We start from the raw sequence: 6,875 nt of genomic DNA, 5'->3' as shown, positions 1-6,875 counted from the left end.
AATACCGCGGGACCGCGGAGTGGTGAATACATTGCGGGAAGGGAGGAGAGCGAGAGAAGAGAAGGAGAGCGCGAGCAGCGGTGCTTGCGAGCCGTGGAGAAGCTTCGAGTAAAAGCATTGGCCGCTTACACTGCCGCTCAACTGTTTGCGCCCTTCTGGCGTGAACATTCTCCCCCCCCTTGCGTAGGCAAAGGTATCCCTGGCCGGCTAGACATCAGGATCGGCCTCTTCATTCCGTGCACGCTCCAGAAACGGTCCATCCGAACACCGTGTTCTGCGCGACGGGCAAGCCATCATCAATTTTTAGGAACCCCGGTTGGATCAAGTTGGCATATACATCTGATCCCAACACGAGGGAGATGGAGGCCGGCCGGTGGAAGCGCTCGTCCGCGAGACGAACACCGTCAAACTTGGCCCTGGCGGCGTCGCTCAGAGCTTGGATGGGTGTCCGGATCCTTAGGCTGGGTTCGACCTTCAGGACGACGTTGAGTCGGAAGGTGCTTGTTCGGGACCGGAGTGTCACCGAGCAGACCTCGTTGCCTCCCAGCCGGGCGATGGGCAGCCGGAACGCAGCCGCCAACGACCGGTCGATGCTGCTCACCGGCATGCATGGGTCGATCATGGCCCCGGTCTCGAAGGTCTTCGAGCCCGTGTCCAGCACGACGATGGCTGTAGGCAGAATGGGAACAGCCTTCTGCTGCCCCGTTGCCACCGCCGGAGACGCGACGGAGACCTTCGGACGCCGCTGATTGTTGGCGACTGGGGCTGGTGGTGGAATGCGGGAAATCCGGACCGGACGAGGTGCAGCGGGATGGCGCTCTCTGCGCGTCGGAGCTGGTAGCGCTGCTGGGGACGGAGCGGGACGGACCTCGTGCATGTGGAGTAGAGTGTGGTGGTCTCCTCCACACTTCTTGCATCCCTCTTGGCTTCGGCAGTCTCCTCCTGAGTGCTGATGGGCGAGGCAGTTCGAGCAGTACTTATTAATAAGTACTGCCCGAAGGCGCTTTTCAGCGCTCAGTTTGTGGAACCTCTTGCACTTCCGAAGAGGATGGATTCCAGAGCAGACTCGGCAGCGGTAGGATTTGATACCTCGAGTACGTCTGCTTTCCAACGACTGGGTGGCACGAGGTCGAGGAGCCATTATTGGAGGAAGTGAGTAAGTCTGCCAATAAAAGAAATGAAGAAGCTTAGTATGCGCCGACTACTATTTGGGCCCCGGAATGGGGGAAGTGCCCTAATCCCTAGGAACGGAGGACTCTTTGTCCTCCATCGGTAGCAGAATAACCTTGTGGACAGGGCGTTTTATGGTGCCGCGAGACGTACGGATCTCGACGACTCGAATGCGGTCGTCGGCTCCTGGAAAGGCAGAAACGATTCTGCCGAGCCGCCATTCGTGCGGTGGTAGATTGTCCTCCTTGACAACTACCATATCGTCGGCTTGGAGATTCCTGGTCGGAAATTGCCATTTGCTTCGTTTATGGAGTTCTTTAAGATACTCCTCTTTCCACCGTGCACTAAACTGCTGATGTTGTGCCTTGAGGTGTTGCCATCGATTTATTATCGACTTGGCTTCGCCCTTTATCTCGGGTTCCGCCGTGGAAAGCAACGGCCCTCCAATAAGGAAATGGCCTGGTGTGAGGGCCAACAAATCTGAGGGATCTTCGGACATAGGGGAGAGGGGTCTAGAGTTGAGGCAGGCCTCAATCTTAGCGAGAAGTGTCGCCAGCTCCTCAAATGTATATTTGCGGGCTGACGTCGATTTAAGGAACAGGGTTTTGAAGCTTTTCACCCCTGCTTCCCACAAACCCCCCATATGTGGAGCCCCTGGTGGGATGAATCGCCATACGAGTCCCTGATGGCTATATGCATCAGTCACGGACTCTTTGATGGCTTGGAGAAAGTCCCTGGAAATCAAAGTTGCCGCCCCCACAAAGGTCTTACCATTATCCGAATGGACCCGTTGAGGACAACCGCGCCTCGCTACGAAACGAGCAAAGGCCGCTAGAAATGTCTCGGTTGTTAGATCGGAAGTGGGTTCCAAATGGATAGCCTTCGTGGAAAAGCACACAAACACACAAACATATCCCTTCGTTATGAGACACGCTCTCCCTGTATAGTTTTTTATTTCGAACGGGCCGGCATAGTCGATACCCGTGTAGGTGAACGCCCTAGAGAAGGAGACTCTATCTGTCGGGAAATCGCCCATCAGCTGTGTTTGGAGTCTCTTCTTGTAAATCGTGCAAATCTTACAAGGATTGACCACAGCCTTCACCAGATTCTTGATTTTAGGAATCCAATACTTCGATCGGATCAGGCGTACGATCAATTGACTACCGCCATGAAGAGTAATCTGGTGAGTAAATTGGACGACAAGGCGCGACAGTCTACAGTTATAGGGGAGAATAATCGGATGACGTTCATCATATTGCAGGGTTTTGGAGGCAGTGAGACGGCCGCACGCCCTTAACAGGCCGTGTTGGTCAATGAACGGGAACAAATTCACCAACGGACTTGACACTGGAAGAGGCCTTTTCTCGGTCAGATGCTGAAGCTCTTGGCCATATGCTCTGCGCTGCGCAATGGAGGTCAGAGTTCGTTCTGCCCCTCGGATCTCTTCACTTGTAGGGCGTGAGTTGGGCAAGAACGAACCTTTGCGGCAGCGTTTAAGGAAGCGTTGAACATAGACCAGAACTCGCAGGGCCTTGTCCAACTTGGAGAAACGCTCGAGAAAGTCGATGGACGGGGCCTTGACAAAATGCACTTTGACCGCGCGCTGCTCTAGCTCGGTCACTGGAAGAGTGTCACTTTGTGCTGGCCATAGCTCTCGTGGCCCTTGCAGCCACTCTGGTCCGTGCCACCAGAGATGGTTATCTGCCAATTCATGTAAGGATACGCCTCGACTGGCTAGATCGGCGGAGTTTTGTTCTGAGCGAACGTGTGCCCAACAGTCGACTGGCGTCGCCTGCGTGATCTTGGCAACTCTGTTGGCCACAAATGTGGTCCAGTTGCACGCAGGCTTTCGTAGCCAGGCTAAGACGATTGTGGAATCTGTCCAGCAGCGGATATTTGAACTGGCGGAGGGCATGTGCGGGAGGATTGCTGTCACCATTTCGGTTAACAGCACGGCACCACAGAGCTCTAGCCGAGGAAGGGAGACGGTTTTTACCGGGGCCACTCGTGTTTTGGCTGTAAGCAGGCGAGTCAGGATCTTTTGCCCCATCTCGAAGCGGATGTATATCGCCGCTCCATAGGCTCTCTGAGACGCGTCACAGAAACCGTGGTGCTCTATGATTACCTCAGGCTGGTACCAGATCCATCTCGGAACGCGGATCTGGTTGAGGTCGGAATACTCGGCTAAAAACGATTGCCACCGCTGACACATTTCAGTGGGAAGCTTATCGTCCCAGCCTAAGTTTTGCAACCAAATCTCCTGCATGAACATTTTCGAACGGATTATGAACGGCGCGAGCCACCCGGCAGGATCGAACAACCTAGCGATTTGGGACAAAACTTCTCGCTTTGTATAGGAGGGTTCCACAACTATGTCTGGAGGAACGAAATAGAATTCGTCGGACTTTGCCCTCCACCGAATACCGAGCGTCTTGGCCGTGCTTTCGGCATCGATGTCGAGGAACTCGCTATGAAGGAGGTGTTCGGCCGGGACGTCTTTAAGGACGCCTTTGTTGTTCGAGGTCCACTTTCTCAGCGGAAACCCGGAGGCACTTAGGGCTGCTTGCAACTCTCGAATTGAACTTTGGGCTTCGATTACGGAATTCGCCCCTGCCAGAACGTCGTCGACGTACATGTGCTGCTGGATGATGCGGCTGGCATTTGGAAATGGCACTTGGATATCCTCTGCCAGCTGTTGCAAGACTCGAATGGCGAGGAAGGGGGCGCAGTTGACCCCGAAGGTAACTGTTTTTAATTCGAAGTCTCGGATATCGCCTTCCTTGTTTCGGAACAGAATTCTCTGAAACGGGGTATGTTTCGGATCGACCCAGATCTGACGATACATTTTCGTGATGTCTGCACTGAAGACGTATTGAAAATAACGCCATTTCAGGACCTGGATCGTTAGATCGGATTGTAGGACTGGACCAGCATGAAGAATATCATTTAAGCTGGTCCCATTTGCCGACGGACTTGAAGCGTTGAATACAACGCGAAGCTTTGTAGTGGTGCTTTCGGGCTTAACTACCGCGTGATGAGGAAGATGATACGATGGAGAATTGTGAGTCGGCGGAACTTCTTTCATATGACCCAGATCCAGGTACTCCTGGATCACGCTGTCATATTGCTCTTTTAATGGAAAGTCTCTCTTTAAACGATTTTCGTTTCTAAGAAACTGAGCTAGCGCAATGGACCTTGAATATCCTAAATCGGATCCGATATTCTCGGGATCCCGGAACGGGAGCGTCACCACGTATCTCCCGCTTGCGTCTTTTGTCGTTGTTTGGAGGAAGTTCCTTTCACAATAGGAGTCCGACTCTTTTACCATCTTTACTGGTAGATCCTCCACCTCCCAGAACTTGCTGAGAAGCGTGTCGAGCGTATCAGGGTCGCCTATTTCATGCACCTGGGTCGTGAAGGATGCGACCCGTTTCGGCTTGCCCTTGGAAATCGGCCCCGTTAGCACCCACCCGAAAATAGTTTCTTGGCCCAGGAGCGAGCCGCAAATATTTTGTCGGGTGCCATCCATCATTATGGATGGTAGAATGTCAGCCCCGATCAATACATAAATTTGAGAGCTCTCAAAAAAGGTAGGATCTGCCCAGCGGAGTGCGGGCAGGTCCTTCAAGGAATTCCGAGGGATCGGATAGGAGGGCAGTTTGCCTGAGAGCTCCGGAAGGACGTAAGCTTCAGTGTCTAACTGTAGACCTGGCTTAGTAGGAGAGCGAATCCCGAAGTGACACAGCTTCGAGGACTTCGCGGAGACTGAATGATTTAACCCGGAGACTTGGGTCTGGGTGTTGCGGAATGGCAACTTGATGAGGTTGAACAGGCGTTCTGAAATGAACGTCGCCTCGGATCCCGAGTCGATTAAGGCTCGGGCTCGGTAGCTCATCCCCAAATGGCACACGTCAATCATCGCTGTGCTCAGTAGGACGGCTGAAGTGCCGGACGCGAAAAAAGTTTGCACCGCTGAGGTGCCTGCCGATGCATTTCTGCTAGAGGGTCTCGGAAGTTGCTGTGTAGGGGGCGAGGTTGAGGAACTCGCGTTTTCGGAATTTGGGGGGCTGCGATGCAGCAGCGTATGGTGCCTGCCCTTACATGTAAAGCAGCTGTGCGTGCTTGTGCAGTCACGTAGCTGATGACCTCTGGCAAAACAATTCAGACATAGCTGCTTCTTTTTGATATACCCGGAGCGCGAGTCAACAGACATTTGAAGAAAACGCGGGCACAATCTTACCGGATGGTTCTCCTTCGAACATAAGTCACACCCTTTCTGTTTGGTGCTGACCTTTGTCTCGAAGGATTGAAGCCTTTTTGGAACTGCCTGAGTCGGTTTCATATCTTCGATGGCTTCCAATGTCCAAAACCTTTCGCTCAGGAAGGCATTCATTTCTTCCCAAGCTGGGATCTCGGATTTAGCAGTTAGCGACTGTTCCCATAAGGACAGGGTCTGCTTGGGCAGTTTGCTCGCGCAAAGGAAAACCAAGATACAATCCCAGTTCTCTGTGGATACCTGGGAATGCTCTAGTGCTATTAAACACCCCTGAATCGTGGATTGTAGCTCTTTTAGAGCATGACCAGATTCTTGTGAAATTGAGCTCAAGTTAAAAAGAAGCTTGAGCTGGCTGTTGACTAAAAGTCGCTTATTTTGGAACCGATCTCGAAGCGCCTCCCAAGCCGAAGCAAAACCATCATTCGTGAGAGGAGATTTCGCCACGATGGCTTTTGCTTCGCCACTTGTTTTGGTAAGGAGGTGGAATAGCTTCTCGACCGGAGTCAACCTGGGGTTGTTTACGTAAATTGCCGTGAATAGGTCCCGGAGTCGCCATCGAAGACTTCCGTGTCGCATGGAGGTAAGCGGCAGCCGGACGAAATTAGCGGCTGAGAGGGTGCTTGCGCGACTTGAGGCGTTGCTCTGTCGATTGTTTCGCCAATTTGTGCTGCACATGACTCGTATACTGAGTAGCAGTAGTCATATTTGGCCTGGAGAATAGGCACTGTGTCGAGGGATCCTTGTTGGGCCATTAGGTCAGAGCATGTTTCGTACTCTCTTTCCACTTTGTCCCATAAGGCTCGCACCTGTTGCAGACGGACTTGTAACGTGTGTAGGGACGGAGAGGCTTGATCAGGAGTGTTGATCTTCGCTTCGAAAAGGCTTACGCGATCGCTGACGGCGATGAATTTATGCAACGCTGCGTTTGCGGGCGTTGGCTGCTCAGAGGATGCCATTTTTCTTGTGTTAGAGCGTGTGACGCGGAGGAAATCAGTCCCGACAGCGGAGGGACTCTCGGATTTTCTCGATAGAGAAGACTCACTAGACGCTCGCGTCACTGGTCGGGAAATGACCAACCTAGGAGTTGTCTTCGAACTGGTCGATGGCAAACCCTTTGCTTTCGGAGTGGGAGTCGCGGGTTTGACCCTAGGACTAACGGACTTGGGTGCTGGCTTACCGCGAGTGGATAGCGGAGATTGCGGGTTGAACTTTTGTTCTTTTCCAGGTGCGGTGGTCTTTTTCTTGTCTCCCTCTAGGGGCATGCTCAGCTATGCCCTAAGAGAAGGAAGTCACGAAGGCCTGCACGCCGCAAACAAAAAAAGTGTGGAATTGAGAAAAAAAGAACAAGAACCAGACACAGAGGGCACCAAATCTGGATGGACAAAGGATCCCGTCGGAATTCGGGAGAAAGTTGCAATTGGGATCTGGA

This window comes from Drosophila sechellia, chromosome 2R, assembly GCF_004382195.2.
Source record: "Drosophila sechellia strain sech25 chromosome 2R, ASM438219v1, whole genome shotgun sequence".
Lineage (NCBI taxonomy): Eukaryota > Metazoa > Arthropoda > Insecta > Diptera > Drosophilidae > Drosophila > Drosophila sechellia.
This window is presented reverse-complemented; position numbering follows the sequence as displayed.